Source organism: Eschrichtius robustus, chromosome 17 (assembly GCF_028021215.1).
Source record: "Eschrichtius robustus isolate mEscRob2 chromosome 17, mEscRob2.pri, whole genome shotgun sequence".
Lineage (NCBI taxonomy): Eukaryota > Metazoa > Chordata > Mammalia > Artiodactyla > Eschrichtiidae > Eschrichtius > Eschrichtius robustus.
Window position 1 is genome coordinate 83,623,461 of NC_090840.1, and position 21,298 is coordinate 83,644,758.

The following is a 21,298-nucleotide window of genomic DNA, read 5'->3' on the forward strand; positions in this document are numbered from 1 at the left end:
AAAACATTCTTTTTTTTTTGTTTAATTGGCTGCACCCCACGGCCTGTAGGATCTTAGTTCCCTGACCAGGGACTAAACCCGGGCCACCGCAGTGAAAGCACCGAGTGCTAACCACTGGACGGCCAGGGAATTCCCAAACATTCTTGCTTTTATAAAACAATATGGGGGGTGGGGGGGGCGGGGAGATGGGGCTTGTTTTTCCATTATTCTATCTGGGCAAAAATAGAAATTGACAAGCCTATGATTGGCCCTCCAGCTTTTTAGCGCTTACCAATCTATGAAATCTAAACAATGAAGTCACCCTGGACTAAAAGACCCCTCTGGGTCCCTTCCAGTTCCAACTAGGCCCTGAAAAGCAGACCAGCAATCAAATCCATGCCACAGCTCAATAAACCTTACAACCTCAGGCAAGGGTTTTCCCTGAAGCAGCTCAGTATTAGCAAACTTCTTGTTCACTTTTGCCCCAGATTCAAAATATGCAAGTACCACAGGAGGAAATTTGTCTCATATAAGGTAGGAAAAGGGCTGCACTGGGCACTTTACAACTTATCATAGTTAGACTTCACAACAATCCTAAGAAACAAGCATTCCCATTTTCAACCTTACAGATGAGGAACCAGGCTCAGTCAGCTGCCCAAGGTCTCCTAATCTGTAAGAGGTAAACTGGAGCCAGGTTCCAGAGTCCATGCTTTTCCACTACTTTCTTCAAGGGAGAAAGAATCTGATGAAATAAGCCCTGGCACTGAGCCAGCTCTGGTGTCTGAGACTAATCTAATACAAATATTAAAACATCAAGAATATATTTCTTGGAGCCTCCCATCAAGCCTCTTAGATAGCCTCAACCACCAGAGGGCAGACAACAGAAGCAAGAAAAACTACAATCCTGCAGCCTGTGGACCAAAAACCACAGTTACAGAAAGATAGACAAGATGAAAAGGCAGATGGCTATGTACCAGATGAAGGAACAAGAAAAAACCCCAGAAAAACAACTAAATGAAGTGGAGATAGGCAACCTTCCAGAAAAAGAATTCAGAATAATGATAGTGAAGATGATCCAGGACCTCGGAAAAAGAATGGAGGCAAACAGCGAGAAGATGCAAGAAATGTTTAACAAAGACCTAGAAGAATTAAAGAACAAACAAACAGAGATGAACAATACAATAACTGAAATGAAAACTACACTAGAAGGAATCAATAGCAGAATAACTGAGGCAGAAGAACGGATAAGTGACCTGAAAGACAGAATGGTGGAATTCACTGCTGCAGAACAGAATAAAGAAAAAAGAATGAAAGGAAATGAAGCCAGCCTAAGAGACCACTGGGACAACATTAAACGCCACAACATTCACATTATAGGGGTCCCAGAAGGAGAAGAGAGAGAGAAAGGACCAGAGAAAATATTTGAAGAGATTATAGTCGAAAACTTCCCTAACATGGGAAAGGAAATAGCCACCCAAGTCCAGGAAGCGCAGAGAGTCCCATACAGGATAAACCCAAGGAGAAACACGCTGAGACACATAGTAATCAAAGTGGCAAAAATTAAAGACAGAGAAAAATTATTGAAAGCAGCAAGGGAAAAACGACAAATAACATACAAGGGAACTCCCATAAGGTTAACAGCTGATTTCTCAGCAGAAACTCTGCAAGCCAGAAGGGAATGGCATGATATACTTAAAGTGATGAAAGGGAAGAACCTACAACCAAGATTACTCTACCCGGCAAGGATCTCATTTAGATTTGATGGAGAAATCAAAAGCTTTACAGACAAGCAAAAGCTAAGAGAATTCAGCACCACCAATCCAGCTCTACAACAAATGCTAAAGGAACTTCTCTAAGTGGGAAACACAAGAGAAGAAAAGGACCTACAAAAACAAACCCAAAACAATTAAGAAAATGGTCATAGGAACATACATATCGATAATTACCTTAAACGTGAATGGATTAAATGCCCCAACCAAAAGACACAGACTGGCTGAATGGATACAAAAACAAGACCCATATATATGCTGCCTACAAGAGACCCACTTTAGACCTAGGGACACATACAGACTGAAAGTGAGGGGATGGAAAAAGATATTCCATGCAAATGGAAATCAAAAGAAAGCTGGAGTAGCTATACTCATATCAGATAAAATAGACTTTAAAATAAAGAATGTTACAAGAGACAAGGAAGGACACTACATAATGATCAAGGGATTGATCCAAGAAGAAGATATAACAATTATAAATATATATGCACCCAACATAGGAGCACCTCAATACATAAGGCAACTGCTAACAGCTATAAAAGAGGAAATCGACAGTAACACAATCATAGTGGGGGACTTTAACACCTCACTTACACCAATGGACAGATCATCCAAAATGAAAATGAATAAGGAAACACAAGCTTTAAATGACACAATAGACCAGATAGATTTAATTGATATATATAGGACATTCCATCCAAAAACAGCAGATTACACGTTCTTCTCAAGTGCGCACGGAACATTCTCCAGGATAGATCACATCTTGGGTCACAAATCAAGCCTCAGTAAATTTAAGAAAATTGAAATCATATCAAGCATCTTTTCTGACCACAACACTATGAGATTAGAAATGAATTACAGGGAAAAAAACGTAAAAAAGACGAACACATGGAGGCTAACCAATACGTTACTAAATAACCAAGAGATCACTGAAGAAATCAAAGAGGAAATAAAAAAATACCTAGAGACAAATGACAATGAAAACACAACGACCCAAAACCTATGGGATGCAGCAAAAGCAGTTCTAAGAGGGAAGTTTATAGCTATACAAGCCTACCTAAAGAAACAAGAAAAATCTCAAGTAAACAATCTAACCTTACACCTAAAGAAACTAGAGAAAGAAGAACAAACAAAACCCAAAGTTAGCAGAAGGAAAGAAATCATAAAGATCAGGTCAGAAATAAATGAAATAGAAACAAAGAAAACAATAGCAAAGATCAATAAAACTAAAAGTTGGTTCTTTGAGAAGATAAACAAAATTGATAAGCCATTAGCCAGACTCATCAAAAAAAAGAGGGAGAGGACTCAAATCAATAAAATCAGAAATGAAAAAGGAGAAGTTACAACAGACACCGCAGAAATACAAAGCATCCTAAGAGGCTACTACAAGCAACTTTATGCCAATAAAATGGACAACCTGGAAGAAATGGACAAATTTTTAGAAAGGTATAACCTTCCAAGACTGAACCAGGAAGAAACAGAAAATATGAACAAACCAATCACAAGTAATGAAATTGAAACTGTGATTAAAAATCTTCCAACAAACAAAAGTCCAGGACCAGATGGCTTCACAGGTGAATTCTATCAAACATTTAGAGAAGAGCTAACACCTATCCTTCTCAAACTCTTCCAAAAAATTGCAGAGGAAGGAACACTCCCAAACTCATTCTATGAGGCCACCATCACCCTGATACCAAAACCAGACAAAGACACTACAAAAAAAGAAAATTACAGACCAATATCACTGATGAATATAGACGCAAAAATCCTCAACAAAATACTAGCAAACAGAATCCAACAACACATTAAAAGGATCATACACCACGATCAAGTGGGATTTATCCCAGGGATGCAAGGATTCTTCAATATATGCAAATCAATCAATGTGATACACCATATTAACAAATTGAAGAATAAAAACCATATGATCATCTCAATAGATGCAGAAAAAGCTTTTGACAAAATTCAACACCCATTTCTGATAAAAACTCTCCAGAAAGTGGGCGTAGAGGGAACCTACCTCAACATAATAAAGGCCATATATGACAAACCCACAGCAAACATCATTCTCAATGGTGAAAAACTGAAAGCATTTCCTCTAAGATCAGGAACGAGACAAGGATGTCCACTCTCACCACTATTATTCAACATAGTTCTGGAAGTCCTAGCCACGGCAATCAGAGAAGAAAAAGAAATAAAAGGAATACAAATTGGAAAAGAAGAAGTAAAACTGTCACTGTTTGCGGATGACATGATACTATACATAGAGAATCCTAAAACTGCCACCAGAAAACTGCTAGAGCTAATTAATGAATATGGTAAAGTTGCAGGATACAAAATTAATGCACAGAAATCTCTTGCATTCCTATACACTAATGATGAAAAATCTGAAAGAGAAATTATGGAAACACTCCCATTTACCACTGCAACAAAAAGAATAAAATACCTAGGAATAAACCTACCTAGGGAGACAAAAGACCTGTATGCAGAAAACTATAAGACACTGATGAAAGAAATTAAAGATGATACCAACAGATGGAGAGATATACCATGTTCTTGGATTGGAAGAATCAACATTGTGAAAATGAGTATACTACCCAAAGCAATCTACAGATTCAATGCAATCCCTATCAAATTACCAATGGCATTTTTTACGGAGCTAGAACAAATCATCTTAAAATTTGTATGGAGACACAAAAGACCCCGAATAGCCAAAGCAGTCTTGAGGCAAAAAAATGGAGCTGGAGGAATCAGACTCCCTGACTTCAGACTATACTACAAAGCTACAGTAATCAAGACAATATGGTACTGGCACAAAAACAGAAACATAGATCAATGGAACAAGATAGAAAGCCCAGAGATTAACCCACGCACCTATGGTCAACTAATTTATGACAAAGGAGGCAAAGATATACAATGGAGAAAAGACAGTCTCTTCAATAAGTGGTGCTGGGAAAACTGGACAGCTACATGTAAAAGAATGAAATTAGAATACTCCCTAACACCATACACAAAAATAAACTCAAAATGGATTAAAGACCTAAATATAAGACTGGACACTATAAAACTCTTAGAGGAAAACATAGGAAGAACACTCTTTGACATAAATCACAGCAAGATCTTTTTGATCCACCTCCTAGAGTAATGGAAATAAAAACAAAAATAAACAAATGGGACCTAATGAAACTTCAAAGCTTTTGCACAGCAAAGGAAACCATAAGCAAGACGAAAAGACAACCCTCAGAATGGGAGAAAATATTTGCAAACGAATCAACGGACAAAGGATTAATCTCCAAAATATATAAACAGCTCATTCAGCTCAATATTAAAGAAACAAACACCCCAATCCAAAAATGGGCAGAAGACCTAAATAGACATTTCTCCAAAGAAGACATACAGACGGCCACGAAGCACATGAAAAGATGCTCAACATCACTAATTATTAGAGAAATGCAAATCAAAACTACAATGAGGTATCACCTCACTCCTGTTAGAATGGGCATCATCAGAAAATCTACAAACAACAAATGCTGGAGAGGGTGTGGAGAAAAGGGAACCCTCTTGCACTGTTGGTGGGAATGTAAATTGATACAGCCACTATGGAGAACAATATGGAGGTTCCTTAAAAAACTAAAAATAGAATTACCATATGACCCAGCAATCCCACTACTGGGCATATACCCAGAGAAAACCATAATTCAAAAAGACACATGCACCCGAATGTTCATTGAAGCACTATTTACAATAGCCAGGTCATGGAAGCAACCTAAATGCCCATCAACAGACGAATGGATAAAGAAGTTGTGGTACATATATACAATGGAATATTACTCAGCCATAAAAAGGAATGAAATTGAGTCATTTGTTGAGACGTGGATGGATCTAGAGACTGTCATACAGAGTGAAGTAAGTCAGAAAGAGAAAAACAAATATCGTATATTAATGCATGTATGTGGAACCTAGAAAAATGGTACAGATGAGCCGGTTTGCAGGGCAGAGGTTGAGACACAGATGTAGAGAATGGACATATGGACACCAAGGGGGGAAAACTGCGGAGGGGTGGGGATGGTGGTGTGCTGAATTGGGCGATTGGGATTGACATGTATACACTGATGTGTATAAAACTGATGCCTAATAAGAACCTGTAGTATAAAAAAACAGACAAACAAAACAACTAATACTAAACTTTCATTGGGTTATTTGTATGGAAATATGTTAATATAAATGTTTCAGACATTAAAAATATATATATATATATATATTTCTTCAACTTGGTAGTTCCTCAAAAAGTTAAACATAGAGTTACCATATAAACAGCAGTTCTACTCCTAGGTATGTACCAAAGAGATCTGAAAATACATGTCCACACAAAAACTAGTATGCTAACATCCATAGCAGTATTATCCCTAAGAGCCAAAAAGTGGAAACAACACAAGTGTCCATCACCTGATAAATGCATAAACAAAATGTGACCTATCCATAACAATAGAATATTACTCAGCCATAAAAAGGAACAAAGTACTGACCCTACTACAATATGGGTGGACCTTGAAAACGTTATGCTAAGTGAAAGAAGCCAGGCACAAAAGGCCACATACTGTATGAGTCCATTTACATGAAATGCCCCAAATATGCAACTCCTTAGAGACAGAAAGTAAATCTGTGGCTGCCCCTGGCTGCAGGAGGGGATACTGCCAAAGGGTATGGAATTTCTTTTTGAAGTGAGGAAAATGTTCTGGAATAATAATGGTTGCACAACTGTGAATATACTAAAACCCACTGAAATGTACAATTTAAATGGGTGGACTTTATCGTATGTGAACATTATCTCAATAACGCTGTTATTTCATAAAATATTTCTTGACAACTATTTTTCCCTCTATACTATTGGACTGCCCCACAATTTAAGAAAAACAAAACAAAAAACCTTGCCAGGACATCTTTAGGACTGCAATAATTCCTGGTTCTCCAATATCATGCCTCTAGTGCTGCTATTTCGTGTTAAGGAATACTAGCTGAGCTGGACTAGGAAACGACTATAAAACTACGTTTTAAAAATCGCCAGTCGCGTTTAAACTGGGGCGGGGAGAGGATGGAGGATGTCACAGCCTCATACCCTCGACTCATCTTTAACTAAACCGAACCCTGCTTTCAACACTGTAATCCCTCTCTCTATAAAAACACGTGAAATCCACAAGCACCCCACCGAACACCAGAAAACTCCGTGTTAAAGGGCATTCACGTGGGGCAAAAGAGCGGGGGGAGGAGACCAAGGCAGGCACTGTGCTCTCTCTCTTCCCGAGACTTGGCCGGGAGAAGCCGGACTTTGCAATTCGAGGCGCTCATCCCCGGCAATCAGCGCCTGCCGCCGCCGAGCGGGATCTGAGACACTTTGAATCCAAAAGAGGAGGAGGAGGAAAAGGGAGAAGAGGGCCTCCCGGGACCGCGGGGAGGGGAAGGCGGCCGGGGGCGCGGGCTGCAGCGCCGCCCGGAGGCCGACCCCAGCCGCGGGTCCCAGCCGGGTCCCCAGACCCGCCGGCCCGGGGGCAAGGGCCGAGGAGAGGGAGGCCGGGCGGAGGGGACCCGCGGGCGGAAGAGGGGAAGGGGACGACCGCAGAGAGCTAAGGAGAGCCAGGGCCGGGCCTGAGAGGCGGCAGGTGCGGGCCGGGCCCCCGGCAGGTGCGGACGCGGCCCTGGACGGGTGTGGCCGGGCTCCGGGCAGGGTAACGGGGCTGGGGCAGGTGGCCCGAGCAGGTGTGGGCTGAGGCGAGCCCCTCGGCGGGACACACGCTGGCTGGCGCCCTCGAGCGCCGTGACACACGGACAGCCCTCCCGCAGCCTACCCGACACCCTCCCTGCCCGGGAGCCCCCCACCTTGCACTTACACAGCCGGACCCCCGGGCCCGGAGCCAACGGCCTGGCGGACGGCGGGGCCGAGCAGCCTCTTCGGACGCTCCCCCGGCTCAGAGCTGAAGCTTCCGACTAGCGGCTGAGCCGGCACCGCCCCTGCGCGTGCGCAGGGCCCGTCCCGGGCCGGCGTTCCGCTCCGGGTTTTGGAAGAGACGCCGGGGAAGCGAGGGAAGGAGGAGGGGGAGGAGAGGAGTGATGAAAAGTGAAGGGAGCTAGATGGTCGCAGGGAGGGGCAGGGAGGAGGAGGGAGATGGAGGGACCCAGAGGGAGAAAAGGGGAAGGAGAGCAGCTGAGACGGAAAGAAAAGCTTTGGCTCCTGGGGCCGCGCACCCCGAAGGAGATGCCACTCCCGCCTCCGCGCGCCTTTCCAAGCCCTCAAGGCGCGCAGCTCAAATTTCACCTCCGTGGTGGAGCCCTCCAGCCCAGGCCTCTGCAAAACCCCTACGGCATCACGCTCCTTGCCCACGCGCCGAGCCGGGCTTCGTGTCGCGCACCCGCAGGCGTTGTCGCCAGCGCTCTGAGCTACCTTGGGGAGAGTAGAAGTTCCCCTTTTACAGGCTGAGAAACTGAGGCTGCGTGTCTCCAGGGCATGCCTTATGTGCAAGGTCACAGGGGCTGGGCGGGGCCAGGAAGTAGAAGGTCGGAGCCCGAGCCCCAAGCAGACTGCCCGAGGGCTGGTGCTTGGTCCCCATTCCTCCTTGGAAAACCACTCCTGACTCTGGGGGTCCCGTCTACGGCTCCAAATAGGCCCCCTGGTGTGGCACAGCTGTCCTTAGTTCCAGAGCCCAGCTTGCTAGTTAGGGGCAGAAGGGGTTATCCAGGTTAAAAATAAAAAAATAAAACTTAAAAAGGAATTCACATACATAGGTTGGAATGTGCATAGCATATTTGAAAAATACACAAGTAAGTGTCAACAGTGGCATCTCCAGAGAGGGTTGAGAGAACAAAGGATGAGAGAGACCTTCTTTCCCTTGTGTATTTTTGTGTTGTGTTTGAATTTTTTTACCATATGCATGTATTTCTTTTTCAGTAAGAAAAAAAAAAAAAAGTGTAATGGTGGACAGGAATAGTTCAGCCAATACAGCAGCCATGGAAAAACTGAGCCATCACTTTTACTTTACTCCAGCAAGCATTTATTGACTCTGCTCTGTGACCAGTGGTGTTTTATGACTTTATTTTTATATTTTTTTATAAAATAATAATGCACTATCCCTCATCCCTGCCCTGGGCCAGTGGAAAACCAAATGAGTTTTTATTGAATTGTTTTCCAAAGAGTAGGAATGAATTATAAACAGAACACATCTTCAGGGCAAAACAGGCGGAACGGATTTCCAGCACACCAGACAGCAAGGAAGGATTTTCAACACAGGCGCCCAGAGGCTAAGAGAGAACGCTTCCAGGACCCTACAAAAAGCCGCCCAAGGTGGCTTCTCCGTGGCGCTGAGAGCACAGGTTGACAATTACAGAACACAGAAAACAGACATTAAAAGAGGCCACCCTTTATGGAGGTCTAAGTGCCAGGAATAGAGCTCCCTGTTTAGCACACGGTGTCTTCATAAGATCGATACAAGGCAGCTTTTCTTAGCGCTGAGGTCCAGAAAGAACACTCCACTTGGCACACAAGCGGCTGGTGCTATTTAGGATTCAAATCCCAGGCTGTCTGACTTTGTTGCCTGCGCTCTTTCCATAGTCCTTCTTTGTCCTCATTCTCTCTATAAATGAATAAGAGAAGCAATCTGGAAAGCAAGATTGAAAGCTGGCAAAAGGAAACATTGTTATTTTTGTACAATGTTTCTGTTTACAATGTACTCACATTAATTTATTTTATTGTCCCAGCAAATATGTGGGGGAGGGAGGGAGGAGACTACTCTGCATTCTGACCAATGAGAAAACTGAGGCTCAGAGAATGTAAAGGCTAGCCACAGCCCCCCAGCCATCAGAGAGAGGTGTCCAGACTTGTCCCAGGTATATCTTGCTTCTGGAGTTATGTTGCTTACATAGTTTTAACGTTTCCTGAGCATCTCCTCTGAATGCTGAGAATTCAACGAATATACCAAACCTGCTCTCAAGGAGTTTTAGACACTTAAAGTTGGATTGGAAGGAACATCTAAAATCATCAAGTCCAACCTCACACCCACACCAGAAACCCTCTATAAAAAGTCCTAACAGAGGTGGAAAGTTTCATACAATGATACAGAGCCCTGTTAGAAAGTTCTCTCATAAGGCAAATCTACTTCCCTGAAACATCCAATCATGCATGCAATCTCAAAGATGAAGACCAATGCCCAAAGAGGCTTGGTGGGGTTGAGAATTACCACTGAAACCAGTCAAGAGTGCAGGTCAGAGCATAAACTCCATTACTCACTAACTATATAACTTAAATATCTTCACATATAAAATGGGAATAATCACTTCATAAGGTCACTCTCAGGATTAATGAAAGCAAGTATAAGAAAGCACTTTGAGACAGAGTGGGATAGATCTAAGTTCCGTCTCAATTCTTTCAAATGCTACTTGTATGGCCTTGGGATAGGGTGATCATATATCCTGATTTGCCTAGGACAACCCCAATATATGCCTGTTGTCCTGGCTAAAAGTGTTCTGGTTGGGTGATATGATCACCCCACTTTGGGCAAAGCCCATCACCTCTTAGGATTTCTGATCCACCAACAGTATTATAAAGGTTTCCTTACTCCTTTCCATGTTGTAGGGCTCTATTCTACCATGCAGTCCACTTGGATACTTCTCCATAGGGCCATGTCTCACCTGGGCTTTCTAGTGCCCAAGCCAATAGGAACAGATTTGCTTACTTATCACCATGAAGAACCAGCCACTTGAGCAAGCTTTCACATCTACTCCCTCAAAATAACAAAATCATGGTAGCTACCATTTACCCAGCAGGTAAAGTACAATGTGCTTGGTACAAATTTCTCATATAATCTCACAATGGCCCTATAAGGTATGTTGTTCTAATGGAGGGGACTAAGCAGTAACACTCCTTTTTTCTCTTCCTGAGTGTGGAGCAATTGAGAAATAAGACAAAAGAATCAGACAATGGATATTTACAAGTCAATTTTATTACCAATATGTCGGTTGAAGAGGGTGCTTTAGATCTGGAGCCAAAAGTTTGGTTTAGGTTTACTAAATCCTTCACCTTAGAATTAGCCAGCCTTGGGAACCCTCCTACATTGGTGGGAATGTAAGATGGTGTAGCCACTGTGGAAAACAGTATCAGGGTTCCTCAGAAAACTAAAAATAGAATTACCATATGATCTAGCAATCCCACTCCTGAGCATATATCCAGACAAAACTATAATTCAAAAAGAGGGCTTCCCTGATAGCGCAGTGGTTAAGAATCCGCCTGCCAATGCAGGGGACACGGGTTCGAGCCCTGGTCCGCGAAGATCCCACATGCCGCGTAGCAACTAAGCCCTTGCGCCACAACTATTGAGCCTGTGCTCTAGAGCCCACGAGCCACAACTACTGAGCCTGCATGCCACAAATACTGAAGCCCACGCGCCTAGAGCCCGTGCTCCGCAACAAGAGAAGCCACTGCAGTGAGAAGCCCGCACACCGCAATGAAGAGTAGCCCCTGCTCGCCGCAACTAGAGAAAGCCCGCACAGCAACGAAGACCCAATGCAGCCAAAAATAAATAAATTTTTAAAAAAAAGATACATGCACCCCTAAGCTCATAACAGCACTATTCACAATAGCCAAGACATGGAAACAGCCTAAATGTCCATCAACAGATGAATGGATAAAGAAGATGTGGTACACATATACAATGGAATATTACTCAGCCATAAAAAAGAATGAAATAACATGACTTGCAGCAACATGGATGCAACTAGAGATGATCATACTAAGTGAAGTCAGAAAGACAAATACCATATCACTTATAAGTGGAATCTAAAATATGATACAAATGAACCTATCTAGGAAACAGAAACAGAATCACAGACATAGAGAACAGACTGGTGGTTACCAAGGGGGAGGGGGTTTAGGGGAGGGATGGAGTGGGAGGTTGGGGTCAGCAGATGCAAGCTTTTATATACAGAATGGATAAACAACAAGGTCCTACAGTATAGCACAGAGAGCTATATTCAATATCTTATAATAAACCATAATAGAAAAGAGTATTTTTTAAGTATATATGTATATAACTGAATCACTTTGCTGTACAGCAGTAATTAACGCAACATTGTAAATCAACTATGTATACTTCAATTAAAAAAAAAAAAATTAGCCAGACCTGAGTATCAGCCAGTGCTGGACACAGGCCTCCCTGCAATGGCCCAGAGTCATACAGGCTAATCAGGGGCAAAGCAGGGATTCAACCCCAAGATAAGCAGCAAAGCTCATTATTTTAAACCTCACAACCCCTCCGAAAATTACTATACTCCTCTTTCAGAGGTGAATGTCAAGTGGTGGAAGTGCCTCAGTAATTGAGCGCCTAACCAGAACTCCATCTCAGACCTTCCAGTGTCCAGCGGCTGCTTTCAGGGATGGGGACCCTTCAGGAAAGGCGCCTGCAGTAAGAGAGGCCGGGGGTCACCTCCCTGTGCAAGTACACCACACTAGGCTTGAATGGAGAGGAGAGGCGATAAGATTGCACAGGAAGAAAGGAGGGGACACCGCAGAGGGTCAACGAAATCGTGGGATCCGAATCCCCAGCGCTTAGCACAAGCTCAGACTCCGCGTACTCTCCGTGAAGGCTGAGTGAGTCTATCCATTCAGCGAGTGAGTGAATGAACGAAACTCCAGAGCCCGCCGCAGGGGTCCACGGCGGCGCCACAGCCGAGCTTCCTAGTGGCCAATCAACGCCTTCGCTCGCCCACCCCGCCCCCCCGCTGCCCCGCCCCCTCGATTCCCTCCGGCTGCCCTGAAATCCCGGAACACAGGATCCCCGAGGCTGCCTCGGTGCGAGTGCGCATGCTCTAGGTCTGGCAGCGACGAGACGTCTTTTCCCCCCTGCGCTCAGGGAGCGGATTTGAAAGCGATTGGTTGGGGGACGGAAACTAAGCTCCACCTGCCTCCCTACCAGCTCCTCCCGCAGAACCGAAAAATCATTTTGGCCAACACCATCCGCAGCACAACGCCCCAACTAGACGAAGAGAAATAGCCCCAACCTCAGCCACTCCACAGGCCGGCGGCGACTGGCGGCGAGCGGCCGGAAGTGACGCACGCGTGCGAGCGGAAGGATGGAGGCCTGGCTGCTGTTGCCCTGGAAACCGAGCCTTGCACCTGCTTCCCGATTGCGTCAGCAGTCCGCAGGCTGCGGAGTGGGGATGGCGAGCAGCGAGCAGGCGGGGGAGTCGCTGCGAGGGGACGCTACGGGGCAGGAAGGGACCTAGGGCCTGCCTCATGCGCACTCCTTCATTAGCCCGAACCATGTGCCAGGCATTGTGGACGCCGGCCCGGGGGAGAATCGGACCTGCACGATCTCCCCCTCCAGCACTGGTCCTCCTGGGAAGTCCTACCGCACCTACTCATCTCCGTTTTCTAGACCCAGCTTCCCCACCTCAAAGCAAACCCAATGCTGTCTTCTCATTTTCCCCTGAGCCATGCCTTTCCACGCTTCCCTGTCTTTTCTATATTGTTCCTTCAGTCCAGAATGCCCTCCATCTAGCACATCCCTGCCCCATGAAACTGCACTCCTTTCAAACAATCTTCCTAGGCAGCGCTGGTCTGTGATAGACCTGTGGGTGATTAATGCTTTTTCTTCTTTTAACTTTTCTATATATTTTTTCTCCTTTAAAAAGCATACAGGGGCTTCCCTGGTGGCGCAGTGGTTAAGAATCCACCTGTCACTGCAGGGGACACGGGTTCGAGCCCTGGTCCAGGAAGATCCCACATGCCGTGGAGCAGCTAAGCCCCTGCGCTACAACTACTGAGCCTGCGCTCTATAGCCTGCGTGCCACAGCTACTGAAGCCTGCGTGCCTGGAGCCCGTGCTCCGCAACAAAAGCCACCGCAATGAAAACCCTGCGCACCACAACAAAGAGAAGCCCCCGCTCACCGCAACTAGAGAAAGCCTGCGTGCAGCAACGAAGACCCAACGCAGCCAAAAATAAATTAATTAATTTAAAAATAATAATAAAATAAAAAGCATAATACATTGATTGCATAATGAAAAATAATAAATCATTTTTAAAGAGACCAGTTCTTTGTCATTAAAGAGCTTGTTACTTTTGGAAACACTTTTTGGGGTTAACTTTTTTATATGTAATTTCAAACACAGAAAAACGACACGAATTGTAACAAGAACTCTTATACACCCTTTATCCATGTTCACCAATTACTTACATTTTTGCCTCATTGGTTTTATCATTCTCTAGGTAAATAGTTCCCAATTGTGCACTTCATAGCTATTTTTCCCCTGTCCAGGATTACAAGTTGCAGTTGTCATATGTTTTTTAGTTTCCTTTTATCTGGAAGTTTCTCAGTCTTTGTCTTTCATGACTTTAATATGTTGGAAGAATACAGTTCAGTTATTGTGTAGAACGTTCCTCATTCTGAGTTTGTCTAATGCTTCCTCATGATTAGATTCAGGTTATGTGTTTTTTGCAAAACAGGCCACAAAAGTGATGTGAGTCCTTAGTGTATCATCTCAGGAGGCACATGAGGTTGGTTTGTCTGGTTTGTGATGTTAACTTTGATCCCTTGGTTAATGTGCAGTCCACCAAGTTTCTCCACTATAAAGTGACTATTTTTTCCCATTGTAATTAATAAGTAACTTGTGGATCTTTTGAAGATACTTTGAAATTGCATAAATAACCTATTCTTCATCAAACTTTCACCAGTGAATTTAACATCCACAGATATCTCAAGAATGATTACCTAACAGCCTAGTCACGATTGTAACTTACTATTTACTACATTTCAAACAATGCACTGCAAGAGGTTTCCTGTTTCACGGAGTATAATCAGAAGCACGAGGTTAATTTGCCATCCAGATTATTCTTTTCCCTGCCAGCGTCCACCTCAGTGCCTGCCATGTATTAGCAATAAATTTTTAGAATTAACAGAGGAAAAACATCCCCAAACACAGACACACACACACAGACACACACACACACACACACACAAACACCCCAAGAAACAAAGACTAAAAAATTATGAGTTCTCACCAATGCATTGTGGCCACTTGTAGAGCCAGAAACTTGTAAATATAAGTTATAATCTATCCAATTTATTAAAATTGGATCTTACATTTCAAATTTAAGTTTAAATGGGGAAAAAAAATTCAAAATGGAAAAGAAAAATCCTGAGAAGGGTAACATATGGGTAGCTGCAATCCCACGTGTGACCACCAGATGCCGGAACAAGCTAAGTAGCTACTATGGGAAAAACAAACATCCGTGTCTGGTCTGAATTAGGATGGCCTCAACAATTCTCACCAAGACCTGGGATTTTGTCACTTTGTCAGGTGAGCCTGGGTCAGTCAGTTCTGGGCAAATTCAGAGTAGACTGATGTTAGAAAGGAATTCACAAAAGAGATTTAGCTAAATTGGCAGTGACTTAATTCTTGAGAATTCAATTTATGTACATGACACTACATTATATGCCTTATATGTTACATATAAAGTAATAAATAATCCAATTGGAAATATATGTTATATATTACATATCAAGTTATTACAGTTCAAGTTATGTTATTCTTTATGACTTTTGTGTGTCAAATATTACAGCATTAAAGCTAATTTTTAAAAGGAAAGACTGAGACTAAATCTCTGCTATCTGCCAACTCGATACAGGATTTATCTGAATTATTCAAATAACATAGATCAAATTATTCAAATGACATCGATTAAGTGGAAGGGTTTTTTTTAAACCTCAATTATCCATACTTTTGCCATTTCTGTCCTTCTTTCTCTAACGCAGAGAAAGAGGATTCAGATCACCTGAAGAAACAAAGTATCAAGAGAATGGTGGTTACTAGGTACTGGCAGGTAGGAGAAAAGGGGAGATTTGGCCAGGGTATAAACTTGCAGTTAGAAGATGAATAACTGGGGATCTAGTGCACAGCATTGTGATTATAGTTAACAATACTGTATTATATAGTTCAAAGTTCCTAAGAGACTAGATCTTAAATGTACTCACCACCAAAAAGACATGAAATTGTGTGAAATGATGAAGGTGTTATCTAACACTGAAGAGGTTATCATATTTTGACATAGAAATGTATCTAATCAACTGGTTGTACACCTTAAACTTATACAATGTGATGTCAATTATACCTCAATTAAAAAAAAAGAGGATTTGGGTCAAACTGAATCAATGGTAATGGGACAAATCTAAATCATGCACCACCTGATAGGATGCAATCAATAGAACAAAGTACCACTTCTGTGATATTCCTGCCAAAGATGCATGACCTGGATTTAACTGTGAAGAAACAAGAGAGAAACCAAAATTAGGGACATGCTACAACAGAACTGGCCTGCAATCTTCAAAAGCACATGTCCAGTTCATGCAAGTCACAGAAAGACTGTGGAACTGCTCCAGATTAAAGAATATTGATGAGACAGGACAACTAAAGGTCATGCGTGACTCTGGACTTGATCATTTTGCTTAAAAAAAAAAAAAAAAAAAAATTGGAACAGCTGTGAAAGCTGAATGGAGCCTGAGGATCAGGTGGTAATAATGTACCGATGTTAATTTCCCACTTTGGATGGCTGCCTTGTGGGGCTACAAGGGAAGGTCCTCGTTTGTGGAAAATCCACACTCAGCTAGGGGTGTTGGGGCAGCCACTTACGCTAAAGCAGTTAAGGAAGATAAAGTATTTGTACTGTACTTGAAAATTGTTTGCAGTTGTTTAAAAATCATCAAAAAGAGAATTCCAGAAGAAGTCCAAAAGAAGTCAAAGCAGTTAAAAACACATCACGATTTCCTGGCCTGACTCAAAGGTACTGAATGAGAACACTGGAGGTGTGGCCTTGAAATGTGTTTGTGAAAACACAGCCAGGTTTGGAAAGCAGCTACTCCCGTGGCCCAGGAAGAAGAAGAACAGCCTGTATGTGCAGACCCATTTCCTTTCAACCGTTCATCCAGACAGTCATTGGGGCAGCTCATAAAAAAACTGTTCCATACAAGTTGACTGGTTAAAATCAGCCTCCACCCATCTCTGACCTGTTTGTTTTCCATTCCTGACATTAAACTGGAGACTCTCTCCCGTTTTTTTTTTGCCTTTTTGTTTAATTTATTTTTGACTGCATCGGGTCTTTGTTGCTGCATGCGGGCTGTCTCTAGTTGCAGCGAGCGGCGACGGGGGGGTGGGGGGGAGATACTCTTCGTTGCAGTGAGCGGGCCTCTCACTGCAGTGGCCTTTCCCGTTGCAGAGCGAAGGCCCCAGGTGTGCGGGCTTCAGCAGTTGCGGCACACAGGCTCAGCAGCTGTGGCTCACGGGCTCTAGAGTGCAAGCTCAGCAGTTGTGGCACACAGGCCCAGCCACTCCACGGCATGTGGGATCTTCCCAGACCAGGGCCCAAAGCCATGTCCCCCGCATTGGCAGGTGGATTCTCAACCACTGTGCCACCAGGGAAGCCCTGTTTTGTTTTTTTATTCATTAAGTAATTTATTTATTTTTAGCTGGGTTGGGTCTTTGTTGCTGTATACGGGCTTTCTCTAGTTGCGGCGAGCGGGGGCTACTCTTCGTTGCGGTGCGCGGTCTTCTCATTGCGGTGGCTTTTCTTATTGCGGAGCATGGGCTATAGGCGCGGGCTTCAGTAGTTGTGGCACACGGGCTCAGTAGTTGTGGCGCATGGGCTTAGTTGCTCCGCAGCATGTGGGATCTTCCCGGACCAGGGCTTGAACCCGTGTCCCCTGCACTGGCAGGCGGATTCTTAACCACTGCGCCACCAGGGAAGTCCCTCTCTCCCATTAAAAAAAGGACTACCTTTAACAAGAAAACTAAGAACTTCTTGAAAAGTGTTCATTTCAGTGCACTTCCCAAATCAGCTCTGGGGCACCTGGCCTCCATTTGGTATCTGTCAGGAAAGCAGGACTTCTGGGAGCCTCAGCCTGGCCCAGGGCCACACTCTCAGTATTTTACGGTCCCCTTTGCTCTGACTATTAAGACACAGCCCCAGGTTACAGAAGCTGTGGTCCGTGGTGGGGGCCCTGCAGGGGGCCTCCTCTCCCCCCTCTGACCCACAGGTAACCTGACGGAGCTCTGCTCTGCTCAGCACAAGGACTGCTGCCTGTTTTCTTTTCTGCCTGGATCCAACACTGCTCCAGCTTCCCCTAGACTTTATGCACCCACACAACCCCCAAAAGACACTTTGGGAAGTCCTGGGAAGGCCACCTTCAATAGGACCATACAGAGGCTTCAAAGATTGCTTCCTATGGTTGCATGCCACTCTGAACATACTAAAAGCCAATGCATGGTGCTCTTCAAATGGGTGAAATGTGTGCCATGTGACTTACAGCTCAATAAAGTTGTTGGGAAAAAACTGCTCTCTGCCTGCCAGTGCAGCCTCACCCTCTGCGATCCCACCCTCATGCCGTCGTTCGGCCTGGCTGCCCTGCTACCGTTTTCTGAACATCACTCTTCCCATGCCTCTGAGTTTTGCAGATACTCTGCTCTTTCTCTCCCCTACCATGCCCATCTGGCAAATTTCTACTCGCTCTTCAAATCTTAATTTCAGTCCTTCATCTTCTGCGAAGCCACCCTGACTCCCCAAGCAGAGGAAGTTCCTTTGTCCTCGGGGCTTCCTCAACCCCCTCTGCATCTCTCTGTCCTGAGACTTTCTACCCCATTCTCGTATCTGACCCACTCACGGTTCTATGAGTTTCAACTCCAACACAGGGACGAGGACGGGGTAAGGACTTCAGTGGAAGGCTGTTATATGAGTAAAAAGAGAAATGATAATGGAATATGGGCCGCAGCCCAGGAAAGCAAGCCTGGATCAGAACCCTGGGCTGGCAAGGATACCATAATGGGGCTTCCCTGGTGGCGCAGTGGTTAAGAATCCGCCTGCCAATGCAGGGGACACAGGTTCGAGCCCTGGTCCGGGAAGATCCCACATGCCGCGGAGCAACTAAGCCCGCGTGCCACAACTACTGAGCCTGCTCTCTGGAGCTCGCGAGCCACAACTACTGAAGCCCGCGCACCTAGAGCCCGTGCTCCGCAACAAGAGAAGCCACTGTAATGAGAAGCCCGCTTGCCGCAACTAGAGAAAGCCCGCGCGCAGCAACGAAGACCCAACTCAGCCAAAAATAAATAAATAAATATTTTTAAAAAAGGATAACATAACGATCGATCCCAGGGGCCTCAAGGGAATAAGTAGCATGCTACAAAGGAGGCAGTCTTTAATGTAAAGCTCACCTCCTTTATTGCATTGTCCTAATAATAGCTACCATTTATTGAGCACTTAAAATATGACAGACACTATTCTAAGAACTATACGTACTGTCTCATTGCTTTAAGGAACTCATTTTCCCCACCGAAAGTCCCAATGTCCACACGTAGTCTTTCCTAAAACGGATCCACCTTAGACTCCGTATGCAGTGAAGCACAGAATCTCCTTTCCCACCTAAGGGAGAGTCTGTGAGAGCCAAGAGAGAAACTGCAGATAATATCAAAAGTGGAGATATTAATTTCACCCGCACGACAAATTTCACGGCAAAGCCCCATGCCTTAACTATTATCTACCTTAAAATTATGTAAAAGTATAATTTTGAAAAGATGAAAAACAAATGTAGGGAGAAGAACAGCATCCAGATTGACCCTCCCACTGTGAACAACTAGAAACCTGGGAGGAAAAAGGGGAGGAAAAAGAAAACGGTTTTCAGACATTGGACAACAGCCAGCTCAGGACTGTGTCCTGACAGAAGAAAAACAAATGAGGTCAGCTCTGTGACCACTTGAGCTTTGTGTCGGGAGTCCAGGTCTGATCCATGGCAGAGAGAAGTCACTCAAAGACCAGCAGTGTCACTGAGTTGAGGGGATGGGGAATGGAAAGGAGAGCGCCAGGGGCAGCCAACCCACAAAGCTGTGTGTGAGCTCCTGGGCTCCCCACCCACGTGTGCATGTGGAAAGGAGGGGAAAAAAATCTTCCTCTACCCACGTTAGGTTCTCCGACTGGGGCCCTCTACATAACAAAAGACGGAGTAAGGAGAGAAACATTGCTAGTGGGAAAGTCACATGGGATAAACACTTTGGAATAAGGTTTGGCAGTTTCCACTCCACACACATCCATGCACTATACGACCCAGCAATTCCCCTCTGAGGAAGAGGAACAGAACTGTATGTCCATGAATGTTCACAGCGCTTCATTCATAATTGTCACAAAGAGGAAATAACCCTTTTTCCATCAGCAGAGAGATGGGAATACTAGAGAGCACTGAACAGGGACCCGCTCTGACACTCTCCTAGACGTGCTGGTAAAGGAAAGTCTGGCACAGAAGAGTAAGTGGCTTCATCTCTATGAGGCTCTAGAAAAGGCAAATCTAATCAAGTGCTGCCTGGGGCCCAGACGGGAGCTGACTCGGAAGGGGCACCGAGACTCTTTGGGTTGATGGTGGTCGACGGTGGTTGGGTTGATACTCTGACTGTGGCAGTGGTTTCACAGGTATATACATTTAGCAAACCTCACTGAATTCTACTTCTAAAATGGGCAGTTAGTGTATGCAATAATGAATTCAATAAAATTGATAACAAATATATAAAATGAACCCGTATCAAACTTAACTCCTTAATGAAGGAAACAGCAGGCTAATAAAGCTGTTTCCAAAAAAAAAAAAAAAAAAAGCTATGAGAGAGAGAAGCAAATATATTATTCCCTGAAAGAAATAATGTAAGAATAAGACTGTAAAATGAATACAAAATAAAGCTATGAGTCTTGGAATGTAATCTTCTCATTTGCATCTCTCTAGAATAATATTCATTTGCTTTGCTATAGCTCAAGAATCTTGCATCATGATCAGTTTTCTAGAATATAATGCCGAACTTTATAAAAGCCCCAGATTACACCACCAGACTAACCCTGCAAAACACTCAGCAGGACACAGTAATCTCTCTGCCTCATATCTAAAATTTGGACAATTTTTCCTTACAATTAGAATCCTCGACATGTGTAAAAAGCATACTGGGAAAAAACAATCTTCTATGAAGCTCTTCCTCCGTTTTTACTATCCTCAGCAATGAGAAAGGATTTGTGAGTATTTTCACTTTCCTGCAGCTCAGTCTGTAACTCAGTTGCATATTTTATATGATTTCAATGAGGGAGGAAGAGATCAAAAGTTTCCTTTTGAAAAAAAAAAAAGATTTCCTTTTGCTTTTGACAAATCAATGTTACATTTGGACATACATACTTTTACCTTACAAAAATTTTCAAGACCATTATTCAGACTCATAAGATGATTATTTTCATTAACATTTCCCAAAATATCATTGGCTATTGTAAATGTATACTAATTTTTTTACCTTGGCAAAGGTGAACTGGAATTAACAATACTTCCATTTTCCCAGCCTCTTCTGAGCATGTTGGGTTAAACGAGGTGCCTCTAAGCAAAAGAGTAACAAGTATATTTAAGCGTCTTGTGCTAATTCTTGGTATTACTGCCCTGAATTTTGAACTTTTAGCGTACTGCCCAGAAATTAAGAACATGAATGATTCTAACAACTTGGTAACAAA

The 21,298-nt window shown here is 43.8% G+C and overlaps 1 protein-coding gene across 2 annotated transcripts in view; it reads right to left on the bottom strand.

Annotated features, from left to right (window-relative positions):
• TRAPPC9 (trafficking protein particle complex subunit 9) overlaps positions 1-7,781 on the bottom strand; it is a 522,236-nt gene extending 514,455 nt beyond the window's left edge. For both annotated transcript variants that reach the window (XM_068525830.1, XM_068525829.1), the window contains exon 1: positions 7,634-7,781. The gene's annotated coding sequence lies outside the window, so the exon portion shown is untranslated. The remainder of the gene's footprint in view (positions 1-7,633) is intronic.
• Positions 7,782-21,298: the final 13,517 nt, after the last annotated feature.